The sequence below is a fragment of the Canis lupus genome, chromosome 25, assembly GCF_048164855.1.
Source record: "Canis lupus baileyi chromosome 25, mCanLup2.hap1, whole genome shotgun sequence".
NCBI classification, from domain to species: Eukaryota; Metazoa; Chordata; class Mammalia; order Carnivora; family Canidae; genus Canis; species Canis lupus.
In genome coordinates, this window is record NC_132862.1 from 28,419,335 (window position 1) to 28,441,598 (window position 22,264).

Genomic DNA, 22,264 nt, shown 5'->3' on the forward strand with positions numbered 1-22,264 from the left:
AATGCAGACAGAAGGATTCCAGATTCTTTCTTTTTTTTTTTTTAAATTTTTATTTATTTATGATAGTCACAGAGAGAGAGAGAGAGAGAGAGAGAGGCAGAGACACAGGCAGAGGGAGAAGCAGGCTCCATGCACTGGGAGCCCGATGTGGGATTCGATCCCGGGTCTCCAGGATCGCGCCCTAGGCCGAAGGCAGGCGCCAAACCGCTGCGCCACCTAGGGATCCCCCAGATTCTTTCAATATTGGATTCTTTCAGTATTGGATCCATCAAGAGGTGGAACCTATTTTCCCATCCATTGAATCTAAACTTGCCTTGTGACTTAGTTATACTAATACAATGTTGCTGAAGTTACATTGTGCAAGGGCTAGACCCCCAAAGCTGAGAATTTCTTGCCTTTTCCTCTTGAAATGCTCTGGCCATCATGAAAAGTAGCCTAGCTAGCTACTGAATGATAAGAAACTACACAAAAAGAACACCTTAGCTAACAGCTAGAACCAAAATCCAAGACATAAGTAAGACCATCTTAGACCTTCTGGCCCAGGGAAAGTCACCTGATCAATGCAACTACAGCAGTGAACCAGGCAAAACTAGCAGAAGCATGGACCATTTAATTCACAGAATTATAAAAAAAAAATTTTAATTGTGTTTTTAAGCCACTAATCTTTGGGGTGATTTGTTATACAGCAACAAATAACATATAACACAGTAACAAATATGGGAGCAGATCAGTAACATTATCTGATAACACAATCTAGAGAGGATTTAAGAATACATCCATTGACCTTGATACATTAGCAAGGAAGCTGAAATCATATGAATTCTTTACAGTTCAACTGATGATATTGCAAATACTGTGGATCTCAGTTTTGCTTAATTTATGGTTTGCTCTGACATGCATATGTGAGGAAGATGTAATGCTCTATCAAACATATGGTTCTTAGGAACCAGAAAAAAATGGTAAGAGTTAAAATCAGTTTTCAAATACTTCTAATGTAGGCATGTCTTCAATGACTGTATAAGAGCAGTGATAGGGGCAAAAGAGCACCAAAGGATTGGAGATTCACAGAAATGTTGTTGCCAAAGTACACTTAGTCATCATATGTTGTATAAGACAGGCACTAGCTTTTAAGAAGATTCTATCATCTTTGCGCACAGTGTTAGTGGTATACAAATCTCAATTTTATTAAAGCTTACATTTTCAATTGCTGGTTTTTCAGGATTATTTGTAATGATGTGGGCAGCAAGTTACAGGACACAAGTAAACTCATACTAGTTTGGCAATCCAAGATCCCAATGAATTATAGCTAGAGAGTAAAGTGTCCATAAAGAAATAGAAACAAAATTCAGACTCAATATATAAAATAACATAAATCTAATTATTTTGAGAATTTAAAGAAATATTGGACGATGCTGTTCCTCAAGTCCATGGTTTTAAAAAAGCACCATTGAAACATCATAATTTAACACTATATGTTTGAAAATCATTTTTCCATGAAGCAATGACAGCCTGAGAAAACCTGTTCATTGATTCTCTCCACATTGAACATTTACCAATTAAGAAATGTTTCTTTTCTTTTTTTTATTTTCTAAGAAATGTTTCTAGATATTATTACTTGTTAATCATTGAAACTTCACTTTTCTTTCAAATGTCTCGACTGGTTTTCCTGAATGTGGTAGCTGTTTCTAGAGGGTCCACCATCAATCCTTCCAGCTCTTTCTATGGACATGCCATTTTCCCATTGAGAGGTAGAGCCCATTCCTCCCTCCCCTTGAATTTGGGCAGGCCGTAGTGACTTATTTGATCAACAGCATGTGTTGGAGAGGACATTCTGAAATTCTGAAGCCAGGTCACAAGAAGACTTGCAGCTTCTTCCCAGGCTTCTTGGAATGCTCACTCTTGGATTTCTGAGCTACCATGCAAGAAACTCGACTGCCCTGCTGGAGTAACCACAGGGAGAGACCACAAGTCTGCATGGAGAGGGGGAAGGGCCCAGCTAAGCCTACCTACCAGCTGTGCCTACCAAAGAATCAGACATGAGAGTGAAGTAATTTTGGTCACTCCAGACAAGGTCATCTCTCAGCTGAGTACCACTGAAGGATGGCTCCAGTTAATGCCACATGGAGCAGAATCAGCCATCTGTGTTTGGCCTGATTTCTAGACTTATAGAAATTATTCTGATTTTTTTTTTTTTTTTTTTTAGAGGGGCAGAGGGAGAAGGACAAAGAGAATTTTTTTTTTTTGAGAATCTTTTTTTTTTAAAGATTTTATTTATTTATTCATGAGACACACACACACACAGAGACAGAGACAGAGAGAGGCAGAGACACAGGCAGAGGGAGAAGCAGGCTCCATGCCGGGAGCCCTATGTGGGACTTGATCCCAGAACCCCAGGATCATGCCCTGGGCTGAAGGCAGATGCTCAACTGCTGAGTCACCCAGGCATCCCAGACACAGAGAATCTTTTTTTTTTTTTTTTTTTAAGATTTTATCTATTTACTCATGAGAGACACAGAGAGAGAGAGCAAGGCAGAGACACAGGCAGAGGGAGAAGCAGGCCCCACGCAGGGAGCCCAACGTGGGACTCGATCCTGGGTCTCCAGGATTACGCCCTGGGCCGAAGGCAGACGCCAAACCGCTAAGCCACCCGGGCTGCCCAACACAGAGAAGCTTTTTTTTTTTTTTTTTTTTTAAGATTTATTTATTTATGATAGACATAGAGAGAAAGAGAGAGAGAGAGAGAGAGAGAGAGAGAGAGACAGAGACACAGGAGGAGGGAGAAGCAGGCTCCATGCAGGGAGCCCGACGCGGACTCGATCCCGGGACTCCAGGACTGCGCCCTGGGCCAAAGGCAGGCGCCAAACCTCTGAGCCACCCAGGGATCCCCAACACAGAGAATCTTAAGCGGGCTCCACACACAGTGGGGAGTCCAATGCAGGGCCTAATCTATCGACCCTGAGATCATGACCTAATCCAAAATCAAGAGTCAGATGCTTAACTAACTTAACCATCCTGGTGCCCCAGGAATTGCAATTTTTTCTTGAGCCACTAAGTTTTAAGATAGTGTGCTGTATTGCAATAGATACTTAGAACATTAAATAATAATCCGAGATGACGAGATAAGCTATTAGAAAACTGTTACCACTACAATTATTTATCTTGTGAAATCAAGAATGGAAATGGAGAATACAAAATACAGAAATAAATTGAGCATCATATCTGATTTAAGATCATGTGTCTGATATGACCATGATTAAAAGCAATAACCTCCAATGTTTAATATCTTTACATTTACAAAACAGCTTTACTGTTTTCATTGGTTGTTTTTTAAATAAATATTATAAATTTGAGTTTAGTTTGCTAGTATAATAACCCCACTTTTATCTCTGGGAGTATCTAATAATATTCTACCAGGAATATTTGATCAGAAATAGTTTCTTTTTTTTTTTTTTTTTTTATAAATTTTTATTTATTTATGATAGTCACACAGAGAGAGAGAGAGAGAGAGGCAGAGACACAGGCAGAGGGAGAAGCAGGCTCCATGCACCGGGAGCCCGACGTGGGACTCGATCCCGGGTCTCCAGGATCACGCCCTGGGCCAAAGGCAGGCGCCAAACCGCTGCGCCACCCAGGGATCCCTGATCAGAAATAGTTTCTGAATTTAAAATGTTTGAAAACCACTAGCCAAAAGTCTTAGTGTTTTTTTTTAGTTCCAATATTTATAAAATATGTCACAGTAGGCATGATAGATTTTGAGTGGATTTTGATTTGAGCCACAATCTCTCTTCATCAGAGATATCAAAAAAATTCTCCTCGGTATTTGGACAGGAAGTTTTTCTTCAAAAAAGATAGAGTCTCGGGGATCCCTGGGTGGCTCAGCAGTTTAGCGCCTGCTTTTGGCCCAGGGTGTGATCCTGGAGTCCTGGGATCGAGTCCCACGTCGGGCTCCCGGCATGGAGCCTGCTTCTCCCTCCTCCTGTGTCTCTGCCTCTATCTCTCTCTCTATGTCTATCATGAATATATAAATAAATAAATAAATAAATAAATAAATAAATAAATAAATAAATCTTTAAAAAAAATAGAGTCTCTTAAAAACAACACCTTCCTGAATAGTGGTGAAATGATTTCCATTTTATATGCTTATTATAGGTGTAATGAATCTCAGTCCATAGATCAAAGTATGTAAGAAAAGGATCTTTATTTTTGTTTTTTTTTTATTTTATCTATTTATTTATGAGAGGCACACAGAGAGAGGCCAAGACATAATCAGAGGCAGAAGCAGGCTCCTCGCAGAAAACCCAATGCAGGACTCAATCCCTGGACCAGGATCACACCCCGAACTAAAGGCAGACACTCAACCGCTGAGCCACCCAGGTGTCCCTGGATCTTTATTTTTCAACAACTCAATTTTATTTCTGCTTGCACACCCATTCTGCAGCATGGTAGAACTTAATTGTGGTTAGGTGTTTGGTTTCCCTCTATCTCTACTTCCATTCTCCTTGGGTTGCATTTAAGTCCTGGAGGGCTTACTTGGGTCTAAGCCCTCAAAGCTGAATTGGACATTTGATTACACATGCATCTTCAAGGCACCCATTGCCCTATCCTCGCCATATAGCCCATCTTATATGCATTCTTCATTTTTGCCTGAATGAATGCCTTTCGGTCTGGCAGGGCTTTCAGCTACATCCACTCTGTTCTAGGGCTCTTGACAATCATACTGCTGCTCCCTTGTCATGGAATTTATAAAGCTCTGTGAGGCTAAGACCTTCTCTTGCCAATTCTTAGGGGCCTATTCATAGAGTTGGGGTCCAATCTCCTTTACTCCAAGATCCCAAAGACTTATCTGGGAGTTTTGCTGTCTCAAAGGAGCTTGGTTCTAAGAAAAAAGTTGTGTGTTCTGATTACCCCATCCCCCAAGAGATAGTCAGAGACCTTATGGAGGGGAAAGCCTTGCTGTTACTCTATGTTTTTTTTCTTTTTTAGTTTGTTCTTTTTTAAGAAAAGATTTTATTTATTTATTTGAGATAGAGAAGGAGAGAGAGAGAGAGAGAAAGAGAGAGAGAGAGAGAGAGAGAAAGCACAAGCAGTAGGGAGGAAGAAGTATGCTCTCCACTGAGCAGGGAGCCTGATGCAGGGCTCCATCCCAGGACCCTGGGATCATGACCTGAGCTGAAGGTAGATGCTGAACTACCTGAACCACCCACCGTGTCCCTCTACATTGTTTTTATATCATGAGTCCTTACTGGTCTGCAGAGGTTCTTTACCTTCCTAGGTTCTTGGTGTCCTTAGTGTGTCAGTTTTTCCATGGCATCTTTAGGCCTAAATAAACAAATAACAAACAAACAAGTAAAACACTAAAAGCCTAACAGTTCCATTTATTTAAATAATTCAGTTCAAAAAGGAAGATAACAATAGCAGCTCAAAAATTTATATATGCCACAATGGTCCTGTAAATTCATCGTGGCACTTAACAAACTGTGGGCATGGGCTACTGAAGCACAAAATCCAAAAAGACTCCCACTTTGGTGTTATAGGAGTCCTGAAAGGCCTTCCTATTTGATTGGCAGTAGTGAACAGTGGGCTTGTGTTCAGGTGAACAGGATAAGGTGGGGGGAAAATGCCATACAAACAAGTAAGTCCACTCAGGAAATCACAGCCGTTATAAGTAGTATTAGAACAAGAGACTTATTACAGGAAAGGGAAGAAGCTTGGTGAAGTGAAGTTTCGGAAGGAGGAAATGAGTAGAGTGTATAGAGTCACTAGCCAATCTGTTGTGTGGGTGAGGAGAAGCCAAACACATAGGTCACACAATGTGCGAGCTCACGGAGGGGCTGCTGGAAAACTGTTAGCCCTGTGGGTCCATGGCCACGTGTCTGGACTCGAGGAAAGATACGTTCACATATGTGCAGTGATGATAGAGGGGAGAACTAGGAGAGCTGAACAAATAAAGAAGAACTTTATTTAGGAAGATCAGGAGAGGCCGTATATAGCTAAGTAAATAGCTTCCAAAGAGAAGAGAGACCACATCAGATTCCAGGGGCTGGAAAGTTTTATAGACAGAACATAAAACTAAAGAAGCTCTCTTGAGAAGGATTACCTATCTTGCAATAATTTGCACCTCTTTTATTGCCATAACCTGCGCTAAAGTAGCTACTAATGTTCTCAACAAGAATGATCGTCATGTCAGTTGCTAAGAATGAGGGAAATCAGGAATAAATGGTGTGAGGAGACAGAGTCCTATTTCCCAGTTCATAAATACAAGAGGTAATCTTCAAAAGCTCTGATGGTCACAGGAAAGGCAGTGGGTTACTTTATCGTCACATTTCCAGACAAACCGGGTCTGTGAGTTCTATTAGAAGCCATCACAGTTGTAAAAGCCAATACACATAGATAGGATTGCCCTGCCACATAAGTCAATTCTTAATTTCATGGGTATATTATAACAAAAATATGAATTAAGTGTTTGTATCTTTAAGTCACTTTACTTGTACTAAAAGGATTCTGGGGTGGCTAAAAACCACAGACTGCAGTTACTGATGCATAAAATCTTGACAAATTTGAACAGAGTCTGCAGAAGATGGCATTAGTCAACAAATGCCTGATGACAATCACCAACCCTAGTGGCACAAAACAACAAGCATTTATTTCTTGTTCACACATTTGTGTGTCAGCTGGAGTTCAGGGGCTCAAAGCTCTGGGTGAGGGCTAGGCTTAGGTCCCTTCTATAAGTATTCATTTTAGATCCTGAGTCAAAGGGGTAATGGTTACACACTGGAAGTTCTTCTCATGGCAACTGGAAGTCCAAGAGGATTAGCCCAACCCCACAGGCACACATCAAGCCTTTGTGTGTGTGTGTCATGTATGCTGACATCTCATTGGTCAAAGCAAGTCACATGGCCAAATCCAACATCAATGAGGATAGAAGTATGTATTCCTCCCATGGAAAGGAGAGGGGTGAATATTTCCTTAGCAGCAATACGATCTAAGATGCTTTACATATTATTTCTTATTATTCCTCAAATTTTAAGTTACATAAGTATACTAGCAAAGAGAGATGAAAATGTATACTCTATCCTTGGAAGTCTCCAGTTGGCCCTGTTTCCTGTGCAAAAATAATGGGTTTTAAGGTGTCAATATACTGAAGAACAGCTGTTGGTGTAAACGACTGATAGTCTTTGCTGCACAATTCCAAAGAAACTGCCTGCATTTCCAGAACGACCACATGAGAGATTTAATGTCTTAAAATAAAAATGTTATCAGATAAAGATGCCTTTGATATCAGTCCTTAAGTTAAATTTCTGAATTATTTTTAGTTATAGCTGGCAAGCTGCTCCAAAGAAAAAGATAGAAGGATTGAAGTTTTTAACATATATGTCTATTCTCAATAGCCTTCCAAGTTGTTTCTAAAAATGAATTCCAGGGAAAATCATACTTCTTATTTTCCACTGTAGTATGTTAATGCTGGCACGTGAGTTCTTGAGAGATTTCAGAGAGGAGAACATTTCCTGTCATGAATAAATGGTTGAGATTTGAATTAACCCATGGACATTGATGGATCACTGCTTTTTGTCATAATCATTAGCCTGTAATCCAGGTTATCCAGGATCTGTTCCCAATATACCTTCCTAGGTCTATCTCACATGACTCCTTTTCATGTATCTTTATAAAATTTATGACATGTTGCAAAGTGTCAAGTATTATATATGACTTTCTCAAACAAACTAGATCAATTGTGCCACCCAAATATATCCTGTATTGTGCTTTTTTCCTTCGCCTAGGCTTGAGCCATCTTAGAAGAGTGACCCCCATCATGTGCACTATAACCTTATCCATTCATTTAAGACTTAAAACAAAAATGTACCTCCTTTAAAAAGTCTCCTAGAATCCCACAATCAGAAGTGACTTCTCTCTAAATCCCACGTCATTCCTTGATCAATTTACAGTTAACATATCCTGAATGCTTACTTGTGTCACTGTGCTAGGTATCGTTCATAGCATTTATAGTCTAGTGAGAGGTGTTAATCAAATAATATTTTCTTATGTATATACCACAACCTTTCTTACCTTATACTTCTATTGTTCAAATTGCTTACCTTCATAAGCACTGAAAAAATAATTGAAAAACAGTGTCTTAACATCTGTATACCCTTTGACACCTAGTACCGTGCCTTGCACTGTTACTCAAATATTCAGCAAAAATGTTTGATGAGTGAGTATTCTTGGTGCATTTCATTTACTGCCTTCCCTCTTCTCCCAGGGGAGGCAATTCAAAGGAGGTATGTTACTATTAAATTAACTACTGTAGAAAAATTCATCCAAAATTGAAGCACACGTTTTAAAATATATACATGTATCTTCATTACCGCAGTGGTGAGGATGGAGAAAAATCTACAAGATGAAAATCCAGCATTTGCCTTATTAGAAATGCAAAGTGTCCCAGGGTAAGATTACATGAATTTCAAGAGACTAAGTATCAGGTGTCCAGTGTCCAGACTTGCAAATCTCACATGGATAACAGTAATCTCAGCCTAACCTTTATACACCTTCTGTGATTAAAAAAAAGAGCAAACCACAAAGAAGTGATATTCAGGCATTTCTGGAAATAGTTGCATTCTGCTACAGTCACTGTATAATAGTATGCTTTCTGGGTCAGCAGCCTTTTCCTTGTTTCCTATTTATTCAGGCTTCAGATCTGTGCCGTGGATCATAATTAGGAATGTGGTCATTCTTTCCCCAACTCGGATTCAATTAGCCATATGTTACAGGCAACAAACACAGTGGCTGTCAAACTTTAGCAATTACCAAGGGAAAAAAAAAGGTAGTGAGGTCAAAACTGTGGACTTTTAAAGGCTCTTCAAGTAGAGGTGACTCCTAATTATGAAGCATTAATCAGAATTTTGTCTGGTCGTTCATCAGTCATCTCCATGGACCAGCTCTGGAAATATCAGCCTCTCATTCACATGGGACAGAAGCACGGAGCTCTTGGAGCAAAGGTATCAGAAAACGGACTGAGTAAATATGCAATTCTGTTTACATTCTTCATCTCAACAATGAAGAAAAATCAATAGGCTTACAGAATATGGCAATTGTACTTTTAAATGAAGGCTCTCTAGAAGGTAGGTGGTTGGCTTTTTGTTTTTTGTTTTTTCTCCCTCAACTCATAAGGGCTGATTCCAAACAAGTGATTTTTTATGCTTAACTAGGGCTGTGCTGGGTCAGCCCTGCAGTGGGAAAGCCTTGGCGTGGAGGGTCACCACGAAATTCACTTTCCTTGAAAAAGGTGGAATTGAATCTAAGCATTTGGAATTGAAACTGTGTTAGTTCCCAACTTTTCTTCTCTGTTACATGCTGATTTATTAGAGAAAGAAGTTGGAAATCCTGGGAGTAGAGAACATTTTAAAAAGTAGTTAAAAGAAAATGAGTGTTGAAGCATGTGGTTCTTGAGAAGAAACTCACAAAATGAGGTAGGCTTTGTGAAGATATCTACCACTTTAAAAAAAAAGAAAATCTTTTTAATTTTTGGCTAACCTACCCATTCATGCTCTTCTCTAAAGAAGAAGGGACTGACTTACAATACAGCCGCACTCCAATTTAAAATAACATTTATTCAACAGCAGGTCTGCCTCCTAGGCTTACTTCCGTATAGAGAAGACCTATTGTAAATCTCACTAATTTTCCCAAGAGTTCTACAAAAAGTGTTTCTTCATGGTGGGTTTGAGTATTTTATCCACTATATTTTAAATGTCTCAAACGATGTCACTTCAAATCATTTCCCCTCGGAGGTTGCTCTAGTCTGCAAAATATCTTCATTAAGAGATTTCTCTAGCATTTAACTTGGAACTTTTTTGTTCTGTTTTATCTACCATCAGAAATATTTCCTTTTCGCCAAGCCTTGACCACTGAACTTTATTCAAGGAGCTGGTATGCTCTAGCATGAGAAAGGTGGTTATATTTTCTTATAACATTAAGTGGCTTTTTAAAGAGATTTGTTTATTTATTTTTAAGATTTTATTTATTTGAAAGACAGAGAGACTGTGCAAACGGGGAAATGGCAGAGGGAGGGGGAGAAGCAGACGCCCTGCTGAGCAGCGATCTCGATGGGAGGCTTGATTCCAGGACCCCAAGATTATGACCTGAGCCAAAGGCAGATGCTTAATGGCCTGTGCCACCCAGGCACCCCAGATAATTTAACTCAATGGTACTGAGTACATGAAAATTTCCATTTGATTTCTTCTGTTCCAGGTATGTCTACAGAGGCTAGTTTTGAGATTTTTGTCAAGGAAAGGTTGAGGTTTGGTTGGGGGAGAGTGAAGGCCACTTGCAAGGATTTTTATTTTTATTATTTTAAAATATTTTATTTATTTATTCGTGAGAGACAAACAGAGGGGCAGAGACATAAGCAGAGGGAGAAGCAGGCTCCTTGCAGTGAACCTGATGTGGGACTCCATCCCAGGACTCCAGGATCATGACCTGAGCCAAAGGCAGATGCTCAACCACTGAGCCACCCAGGCATTCCTGGCAAGGATTTTTAAAAATAAGTTTAATTTTCTCATATCAAATAGAGATTTTTTTGAATGTCAAAAGGTTGGACTTTAATCTAGTGGGATGGAAATTGAGGAAAGCAAATCTACAAGAATATATATATGACCATTTATAATTTTTTCTCTTTTCTCTAGGGGAAAACAACTGGGAAAGCATCTTACTAAGAATTTAGGGCACAGATTTCTGACCTTTTTAAGAACCTCTACCAAAACACTTGAGCTTTAAGCACGTCTACTTTAATTTTAATAACTTAATTGGAATGACAAAGGAGGCAAGGGTTGTCAAAGCTGATACATTAAATGCCTATGGAGGACAGGAGGCTGCTCCACGGAGATAATTTACTTAGCTCCATTGCTCCCTCCTGTGATGGTGACCAACAGGGTGAGGATCATTGCTGCTGGCTCTCTCATGGGTTTTAAGTGTGTATGCCCATACTGACAGTTCTCCTACATAAGGGGGAGGTCCTAGAAGGTCCATCAATGATGCAGCAGAAGAAATTTTTTTCTACTAGGAGAGTTTAATTAAAACTACATGCTGTTCCTTCTCTTCTGACAGTCTTTACCGTTCATAAAAAGGAAACTCCCAAGTCCTTCATTTAAATCGGTGAGATGATAGCTTTGGTGAAGATTGCTGTGTGGGCTGCAATATAAGATTATTTCAGGCACACTGCAAAGACCATGGCTAAATTTAATAGGCCATTGGGCTCCTGCAAGTGTCAGTGTCATTGGTCACCAACCCAATTCATATGGAAGGTTTCTTTAAGCTTTTCAGTTTGGGAATTTGAAGTGTATATGGGGAATTATTTCCATTTGCAACAGCATGGATGGATCCTGAAGGCATTATGGCTAAATGAAATAAGTCAGACACAGAGAGACAAACACTGTATAATCTCAGTTATATGTGGAAGTTAAAAAACAAACAAACAAACAAACAAACAAAAAAACCCAACCCACAGACTCAGAAAACAGGTTGGTGATTGCCAGAGTTGGGGGTGGTGTATGTGTGTGTGGGGTGGGCAAAATCGGTGAAGAAGGTCAAACAATACGAGCTTCTAGTTATAAGATAAACAAGTCATAGAATGTGATATACCGTATGATGACTATAGTTAATAATACTGTGTTGTATATTTAAAAGTTGCTAATTGAGTGTCTGGCTGGCTCAGTTGGTAGAGCACGTGACTCTTGATTTTGGGGTTGTGAGTTCAAGGCCCACGTTGGATGTAGAGATTACTTTTTAAAAAAAGTTGCTGAGAGAGTGGACCTAAACGTTCTCATCACAAGAAAAAATTTGTAACTGTGTATGGTAATGGATGTTGACTAATCTTGTGTTATTCATCTTACAACATATACATATGTCAAAACATTATGTTGTGTGCACCTATAGTTAATACAATGTTATATGTCAATTATATCTCAATTAAAAACATAAAGAACCATCAAACCCCCTATTATTACTAAATTAATTAAATTTCAAGAGATATAATTTGAAAAAATAATAGAACATACAAAAATGTGTAAAATAAAAATGTGTGGCTTAATAATTTATCCTAAAGCAAACTCTAATGTAACCACCACTGGGATCAAGAAATAAAATCTTAGCAGTACTTCCAAAGCCCGGGTCATATCACTTCCATCTCCCCTTGGCTATTATGAAATTACTTCCTTGCTTTATTTTTTTTTAAGATTTTATTTATTCATGAGAGACACACAGAGAGTGGCAGAGACACAGGAAGACGGAGAAGCAGGCTCCCCCCCGGGGAGCCTGATGTGGGACTCAATCTCAGGACCCCAGAATAACACCCCAAGCCAAAGTCAGATGCTCAACCACTGAGCCACCCAGGTGCCCCTGCTTTTCACATTTAAATGTGTAACCTATCCAAAGTTGGTTTTTCTGAATGATGTGTGATTGGGTTTAAGGCCCATCCCACTCTTACTCCTCTCCCAGTGGGAATATCAATAGTCTCAGCAATATTTATTTATTTATTTTATTTTTTATAATAATTTTTTTTGGTGTTCAATTTGCCAACATACAGAATAACACCCTGTGCTCATCCTGTCAAGTGCCCCCCTCAGTGCCCGTCACCCATTCACCCCCACCCCTGCCCTCCTCCCCTTCCACCACCCCTAGTTCGTTTCCCAGAGTTAGGAGTCTTTATGTTCTGTCTCCCTTTCTGATATTTCCTACCCATTTCTTCTCCCTTCCCTTCTATTCACTTTCACTATTATTTATATTCCCCAAATGAATGAGAACATATCATGTTTGTCCTTCTCCGATTCAGCAACATTTATTTAAAATTATGCTTTCCCTACTGTTTTGAACTTCAATCTTAGACCTTCAGGAATTGCTATATACACAAGCCCATTTCTGAATCTTGTTTTTATCCCATTATTTTGTCTGTCCTTTCATCACCACCATCTTGTCTTAATTACTGTCACATTAAGGGAAGTATAAATGTCCTGTGGAGTAAGGCCTCTTACCGTGAACTCTGTCAATGGTACTCCACTATTCCTAGTCCATTGCATTTCCATATATTTCCATTTTGGAATCAGGCTGGTCCATTGCATTTTCATATATTTTCTAGAATCAAGTTTTCAAATTCCATAAAAACATAAACCAAAACACATATGCACCAACATAAACATACACATGATAGACATAAACTAACTAAAAAATTGATTGGGGGCAGCCCGGGTGGCTCAAAGGTTTGGCACCACCTCCAGCCCAGGGCGTGATCCTGGAGACCCGAGATCCAGTCCCACGGTGGGCTCCCTGCGTGGAGTCTGTTTCTCCCTCTGCCTATGCCTCTGCCTCTCTCTCTGTCTCTCATGAATAAATAAACAAAATCTTTTAAAAAAAATAAAAAATTGATTGGGATTTTAGCTCAGATTGCATTGAATTTATAAAACAATGCAGAGAAGATTTACATTTTAATATTACGTAAATTCATGAACATGGTGCAGTCTGTCTATTTAATTTGGTCTTCTATAATGTCTATCAGTAATGTTTTACAGTTTTCTGCATGGAGGTCCTGTATGTCTTTTGTTAGATTTGATGTTTGAGGTGCCTGGGTGGCTCAGTCAGTTGAGCTCTGCCTTCAGCTCAGGTCATGATCCCAGGGTCCTGGGTTCAAGCTCTGCATCAAGCTCTCAAACTCCCTTGCTCCGTGGAGAGCCTACTTCTCTCTCCTGCTCCCCTTGCTTGTGCTCACTCTCTCTCTGTCAAATAAATAAATAAAATTTTAAAAAAGATTTGATGCTTGATAATTTGGGTTTTGTTTAAATAGTATTATTTAAAAATCTTGTCTTATGGCTGTTAATTTCTGATATCAAGAAATGTTTTCCAGTGCATCTGGAACTTTTAGAAGATAAAAGAATTCTTCATGAACTAGGGTAGGAAACGAAATGCTTTTGTGTATTTTACATAGCAACCTTATTGAACTTTCATTAATGCTAATTATCTGTAGTTCTTTTGGAATTTCTTTTTTCCCCTAGCTTTACTGAGATGTAACTGACATATAACATTGTGTAAATTTAAGGTGTACAAAATGATGATTTGGTATATTTATATATTGCAAATGATTAGCACAATAAGGTTAGTTACCACATCCATCACTTTACATGGTTATAATTTTTGGGTGTGTGTTGAGAACTTTTAACATCTACTGTTCTCAGATATACAATACAGTATCCTTAATGTACTCACCATACTATACATTACAATCCCAGAATTCACTTAACTGGAAGTTTGTACCCTTTGACCACCTTTACCCATTTACTCCCTGCCTCTGGCAACCATCAATCTATTCTCTTCCTATGAATTTGATTTTTTAGATTCCATATATAAGTGAAATCATACAGTATTTGTCTTTCTCTGCCTGACTTACTTCTTTTAGCATAAAGCCTTTAGGTTCATATACATTGTTACAAATGGCAGGATTTCCTGTCTTTTTATGACTGAATAATATTACAAATGGCAGGATTTCCTGTCTTTTTATGACTGAATAATATTTTATATATATATACACATATACATATATATCACAATATACATAGACATCACATTTACTTTATTCATTTATCCTTTGATGGATACTTAGGTTCCACCTATGTCTTGGCTATTATAAATAATGCTGCAATGAATATAGAAGTGTAGATAGCTCCTTGAGACAGTGATTTCATTTCCTTCAGATATATATCCAGAAGTGGAATTTGCTGGATCATATGATAGTTCTATTTTTAATTTTTTGAGAAACTCACATACTGTTTTCCATAGGGACTATACCGATTTACATTCCTTTTTTTGGAAATTCTACAAACACATACATGTATCATCTGTGAAAATTGAAAGCTTATTTCTTCCTTTTCCCCTTTCCTCAATCTTTTCCTTTTCTCTCTCTCTCTCTTCCCCCACCTTTGTTGTTCTTTCTGTGTTAGCCATGTTGCCTTTTTGTACTCGCTGGGACCTTCCATTCAATGTTGAATGTGAGTGGTGATTGTGGACATACTTGCCTTCTTTCAGGTCTCAGTAGGAGAGCTTTCACCATTTCACCACTAAGCTTAATGCTTGCCGTATGTTTCCTGTTGACACTTTTTTGGAAATAAATTTCCTTTTCTCCTAGTTTGCTGAAAATTTTTATTACGAATAGATGGTTAATTTTATCACAATATTTGTTCTGTTTATTAAGATGGTCATATGATTTTTCTCTTTTGTTCTATTAATGTAATAAATTACACTGATTGACTTTGTTCAATCAATCTTGCATTCTTGGAATAAACTCAAGTTTTTATATTTTGGTAAAATATCATTTGGTAATGTTTTATTTAGGATTTTTCAATCTGTGTTCTAGGTGATATTGCCTTGAGACTTTTCTTTTTCATAATGTTTTTGTTATGTTTTGATATCAAGGCTAAGAAGCTCCCTCAAAAATGATGGAAAATAAATAATCCCTTGTTTACTGCTCTCTTCAAAAGTCTGTTTAAATGTTTGGTAGAAGTCACCAGGAAAGCCATCTGTGCCTGTAGTTTTTCTCTGTGGGAAAGAATTAAATTAAGAATCCAGTTACTTTAATAGTTACAAAACAATCTAGATTTTCTATTCTTGTGTTAGTTTGGTAACTTGGGTTTTTATCTATGTCATTTAAAATTTTAATTTTATTGGTATAAAGTTTTTTATAATTTCCCCTTATGATCATTTTAATGTCTGTATGATCTAAGGCAGTAGTCAACAAACCACAGCTCTCAGGTCAAATCTGGCTCATGGACTGTTTTTGTTTGGGTCAGTGATCTAAGAATGATTTTTATATATTTTTTTCTTTTTTTTCTTTTTTTCTTTTTTTTTGATTTTTATATTTTTTAAAGGATTGTTAAAAACAAAACAAAACAGGGATCCCTGGGTGGCGCAGCGGTTTAGCGCCTGCCTTTGGCCCAGGGCGTGATCCTGGAGACCCGGGATCGAATCCCACGTCGGGCTCCCGGTGCATGGAGCCTGCTTCTCCCTCTGCCTATGTCTCTGCCTCTCTCTCTCTCTCTCTGTGACTATCATAAATAAATAAATAATTAATTAAAAACAAAACAAAATAATAACACACATACAAAAATATATGACAGATACCTGAATTCCTGCTCTTATCTTAATATTTCCTCTATTTTAAGTGTTTTGATTTTTTTATTCTCAACTATCTTCTTGAGATGCCAATCTTTGCGGATATCCTGTGTGTATTGAAAAAGTCAGATTTGCTATCATGTTATTCAAATCTTCTATATCCTTACAGATTTCATAGCTCCTTATTCTATGAGCTAATGAGAATTGTGTTAAATCTTTTTCTTTTATTATGGATTTGAATATTTATCCTTATAGTTCTGGTAAAGTTTTGCTCTACATATTTTGAAACAAGGTTATTAGATATATTTAAATTTAGAATTGTTACACTTTCTTAGTGAGTTGAATCTTTTATTATTATTAAATGGGATGGAGGATAAATATATTCTAAGCAATGGGAACAAATAATAAAAGATCGATAGGAGAAAATGTGAAACGTATTTTGGGAGATGAAGTTATATCATTTAGTTATATTGTGAAGTCCATTTAGAGAAATAGAGGAAAAGGAGGCTGTAAAAATATAAGGACCATCAATCAACAGGATTAATTGACATCTATAGGCTACTTCAGCCAACAAGAGCAGAATACACATTCTTCTCAAGCTCACATACAATATTCTCCAAGATAGACCACATTCTGAGCTACAAAACACACCTCAACAAATTTTATGGAATAGAAATCACACAATGCTGATCTCAGGTCACAATAAAATTAAGCTAAAAACCAATAACAAAAATTTGGAAAATCCCAAAACATGTGAGTAAGGAACACTCCTCTTCTTATTCTTATTCTTGTTTTTGTTCTTCTTCTTCTTCTTGTTTTTCTGCTTCTTCTTTTCCTTCTCTTTCTCCTACTTCTTCTCCTTCTTCTTTTAGGAGGTGGCAGAGGGAGTAGGAGAGAGACTCTTAATCAGGCTCCACGTCAGAGCAGAGCCTGAGGTGTGTTTCCATCTCATAACTCTGAGATAATAACTTGAGCAGAAACCAAGATTAGGACGCTTAAATGACTGAGACACCCACGTGCCTCTAGACACAGATCTTATAGTTTTCACAAAATTAACTCAAAATGGATCATAAACTTAAATGTAGAACACAGAACTATAAAACTCCTAGAAAATAACATAGGAGAAACCTGGCTGATCTTGGATGGGTGATGACATTTTAGATGCAACACCAGAGGCATGATCCATTAAAGAAATAATTGATAAGCTAGATTTTATTAAAATAAAAAACTTCTGCCCTATATAAGATACTGTTTAGAAAAAAATAAACTACACACTGGAAGAAAATACTTGGCAAAAGATACATCTGATAAAGGACTGTTATCCAAAATATAGAAAGAACTCTTGAAACTCAACAATAAAGAAACAACCAGATTAAAAAATGGGCAAACTGTGTGAAAAAAATACCTCTCAAAGAAGATATACAAATGGCAAATGAGCATATGAAAAAATGCTCTACATTAGGGAAATGCATAACCAAATCAATGAGATACCACAACACACCTCTCAGAATGACCAAAATAAACACACAACACCAAATACTTGAGAGGCTATGGAACTAAGGAACTCTCATTTATTGCTTGTAGGAATGAAAAATGATACAGATGCTTTGGTGATTTCTTACAAAACTAAACATGAAAAAAAAAAAAACTAAACATGCTCTTACTACGATCTAGCAGTCACGTTCCTTAGTATTGTCCAAAGAAGTGAGAAACATTTGTTCCCACGAAAACCTGCACATGGATGTATATAGCAGTTTTATTCAGAATTGGCAAAACTTGGAAGCAACTAGGATGTCTTTCAATAGGTAAATGGGTAAATAAACTGTATTACATCCAGACAGGGAATATTATTTGGTGCTAAAAAGGAAATAGCTAACAAGCCATGAAAAGACATGGAAGAATGTTAAATACATGTTACTAAATGAAAGAAGCCAATCTGAAAAGCCTACATAGTATATGATTCCAACGATATGGCATTCTGGAAAAGGCAAAGCTATGGGAAAGTGAAAAGATCAATGGCTGCTGAGGTTGAGTGAGTGGGGCTGAATGAATAGGCTGGGTACAGAGTATATTTCTTTTCTTTTAATTGTATCTATACAAGATGATTGATATTAACTAAACTTACAGCAGTAATTATTTCACAATAGATGTAAATCAAACCATCACGCTATGTACCTTAAACTTATACAGCGATATATGCCAATTTCTCAATGAACCTGGAAAAAAAATAGATGGAGACTTTATTTTTGCTTTAAGTGACAGAGGAAAGAGATTGTATCTAAGCCATTCACAGATTTTTTAATGCAGTTTTTCTTACCTAAATTCAAGCTGGTCACAATCCCAAGCAATTAAAGAAGACTTTGATTCGAGGCTTTACAACATCTTTCAATACCTTTACAATGAATAAATTATCTTGACCATCTAATCTTAAACATTCCATTTTAATAATTTTTCTCCCATCTTATTTCATTTTTCTCGAGAATTAAAGGAAGTCAACTTTTATAAACAAAAATAATGAACAAGTGATTGTTTATTATCCCTACGTGAAAATATTCGTGCTAGGTTTTCCTGTTTTCTTCTGAACGGTGACCTCTGAAATGAAAACAACTGACGGAAAAACAAAAGTAAAAGTCTTGCCTCAGACCTGGCTCAGGGCCAGAGGTATGTATGTTCTAATTTTTACCTTTAAGAGTGGCTGCGGCGTGATTCTGGTTTGGTGGGTGGAGATGTTAAAGTTAAGATTCAGCCGTGCTAGACTTTCGAAGGGATTTGTTTAACAACACTTGGGATGAAGCCAGCTAAAGAAGGGTTGGTGGGACAAACCAAGAAGCATTCTTTTAACTATAAAGAACAAACTGTTGTACCAGACAGGAGGTGGGGGGAGAGTGGGTAAATTAGGTGATGGGGATTAAAAACCACACTTATCATGATGAGCACTGAATAATGTATAGAATTGTTGAGTCACTATATTGTACCTGAAACTAAGGAACACTGTATGTTAACTATAGTAGAATTTTAAAAAATAATTTTAAAAATTTTTAAAAGGGAAGGGTTTGGTGGGAAGGTCAGCAAAGGAGGGGCCCTGCAGGTTCTATATGATACACAAATGCTCATCTAATGGACAGAAAGCCGCTCTGAACTTTAGCCTCAACAAACAGTGCCTTACCTAACAGCGACCAAATCCATAGCAGTTGTATCTGCAGTGATGTGTTGGAGACTGAACTATTTATTTTTATTTCCCTGAATAGGATCCCATCTTCCCATCTTTTCATCAAGTTGGTAGTAAGGGTTCAGAAAAAGACAGTTTCCAGCTGGGATGGGACACTGGTGTCCTTATCTGACAGAAGAGATATCTATTACATGACTGGTTCTATTCCCTGCTCAACTACTTACGTGTAGTGAGGCCATAGATAAATTACTTTATCTGTCTCTGCTTTTTTTTTTTTCTTCTGTATCTGTAATCTGAAGATAATAGAATTATACTGCCTCCTTATACACTTTAGTGACACACTTGTGAAGATAAATTGAGTCTGAATTGTAATGTGTCTGCAAAGTCCCAAGAGCTCTGGGAATAAAGGCTATGTATAAATAAAAATGTATTACAAATGCTTGAATATTAATAAAGGCTTTTATATTTTACCCTTATGGCACTCTAGAAAATCATAAATGTTAAATATCAAATGGATCTTACCCCCACCCCAAATGATACTTCCCAAAGTCTCTAAGTTAGTCCCTAGGGAATAACCATAAAGGAGATAAAATCTGTCTGTGCCCTCGGGTTCGACATCTCAGGATGATGCATTTATGCTACCACTGCAAATGGATTTAGGGTTTTCATGGGCTTTCTGCCTCCATTAAAAGACGCTCTCAGCCAAGGATTTCATAAATGTGTCCACTGAGGTAGAAGAGACTGACAGACCGAATGTGTTATCTTTCAGTATTTTTAAATTTCTAAAATAGTACACAGTCTTTGGCCAGATGGATTAATCTGAAATGGGATTTTAAGATTTCAATTTGAGTATCAGTTGGGAGGCTCTACCTTGTTTGTTTTCTGATAGTGGTAGGGGTCAAGGAAGGGAGGAAATAGCAAGCTGGAGCTTTTAAACTCTTACTACATTGGTATAGGTATTTTAAAAAATAACTCCAGTTTTCTTTTTTAATATTTTACTTATTTACTAATGTGACACACACAGAAAGAGAGGCAGAGACACAGGAGGAGGGAGAAGCAGGCTCTATGCCGGGAGCCCGACGCAGGACTCGATCCGGGACTGCAGGGCCGCGCCCTGAGCCAAAGGCAGGCTAAACTGCTGAGCCACCCAGGGATCCCCAATAACTCCAGTTTTAAACACTTCATCAGCCATAAAGAGACACTATCAAGTGCACCTTTTACAGGTGGGAGTACTGAAACTGTCTGCAGTCACACACCTAGGAAAAAGCTGAACTGAGCTCAGATTTGAACCCAAGCTTCTTTGACTCCAAAGTGCTTTTCTTGCCATGTACAATAATGAAACAAATCACAATTATACAGAACTACTCCTAGGATTAACTGTGGACTCAATTCTTTTTGTTTCACCCATGCTGGTCAAGCACACACCTTTTGATGGTAACAAGTCTCCATGTCCACACGAAAATCGACATGTGTATATTCAGCATGTTCTCCAGAAATGATTATGTTGTGGTGAAATGTCATCAATAGATCTTTGGTATCTTCCAAATGCTTTTCAGAATTTCATCAAATTGAATGATGAATGTCTTTTAATTAAAAATCAGGGAAAATTTAGCAATGTAATAATATGTTTATGTATGACTCAATTTGTAAGCCTCTCCTCTCTCAGCAATTTCCTTGACATGTGTGCAGCCTTTTCCTGAATCTCTTTTTACTGCAATTATAATGTATTCTTTTGGTTCTCTTGCTCCTTCTTCAGTAAAGAAGGATATTTTATATTTTTATATTTTGCTGGCTCTTTTTTCTCTTTAACATGTATGTCTCCCAGAGCTCTTATAAAATTCTGTTATGTTTTTCTTTCCCAATACTCGTTAAGTGTTTGCAATCTTTATGTTGGCTTTCATTTCTTTCCAGCATGAAGCTTGGTTCAGGCAATTCAGGCTTGAATTTCCATCCATTCCTCCCACCCCCTTGCTTTTCTTTATACTTATGCTTGTCTCTCTCACAAATACATCACACATGTATCCCATTCAGTCTTAGCTCTGTGTTGCCCATAGTATGGTAAATTATCATATCCCAGAATTCACAGTCTTTGAGAGTTTTTTCTATAATATTAAAAAAATTTAAAGTGAGAAACATATATCAAAGGTAAATCCCCCCCCCAAAATTGATAATACATAGGAAAGTGTGTTAGTAATATTAATAACTGATAGTAATCAAGTAGAGTCATTATCCAACTTTGTCTATATCATTTTGATTTCTTATGTGTCTTCTCTCATCCATGAGCTTCTCTCTACTCATTCAGTTCTTTGCTCACTGCCATGTCATGACTCAGCTGCTTGTCAACAAAAGTATTAATTGGGACCAGTGATGACATGTTCTCTTGTCTCATCCACTTACTTCACTGTCATTACTATGATCATTTGGTCTTTTATTCAGAACTCTCTCTAACCTAGCAAAACTATTTTTTAAAGATTTATTTATTTATTTGAGTGAGAGAGAGTGAGAGAGCAAGAGAGCACATGTGTGTGCATCTGCATGTGTGGGGGCCCCGGGGGGCAGGGAGGAGGAGGGGCAGAAGGAGAGGGAGAGAGAAAATCTCAAGCAGACTCCTCGCTGAGAGCAGAGTCCGAGGTGGGGCTCAATCTCATGACCCTGAGAGCATGACCTAAGCCAAAACCAAGAGTCAGATGTTTAACTGACTGAGCCACCTAGGTGCCCCTAACCTTGCGAATTTTTTTAGTGTTTCAGGTTTCATAATATGTCAAGTTTAAAAACCCTGGTTTTATCTATTAATATCCCTCCTAAAGTAGAGGGACAGACTCTTACATCAACAACGGCACCTTTTTTCTTTTCTTTCTTTCTTTCTTTATTTTAAAGATTTACTTATTTATTTATGAGAGACACAGAGAGGCAGAGACATAGGCAGAGGGAGAAGCAGGCTCCCTGAGAGGA

The 22,264-nt window shown here is 37.8% G+C and overlaps 1 long non-coding RNA gene across 3 annotated transcripts in view; it reads left to right on the plus strand.

The window, feature by feature from the left end:
* Positions 1 to 21,174, plus strand: part of LOC140617417 (uncharacterized) — a 62,736-nt gene extending 41,562 nt beyond the window's left edge. Inside the window, exons 2-4 of one of the 3 annotated variants that reach the window (XR_012017646.1) lie at positions 8,917 to 9,116; positions 18,706 to 18,804; positions 20,337 to 21,170. This is a non-coding gene — a long non-coding RNA (uncharacterized lncRNA). Of the gene's footprint in view, positions 1 to 8,916; positions 9,117 to 18,705; positions 18,805 to 19,391; positions 19,789 to 20,336 lie in introns of those variants that run through there. The other 2 variants (XR_012017647.1, XR_012017648.1) reach the window with 2 other exon arrangements.
* The last annotated feature ends 1,090 nt before the right edge of the window (positions 21,175 to 22,264 follow it).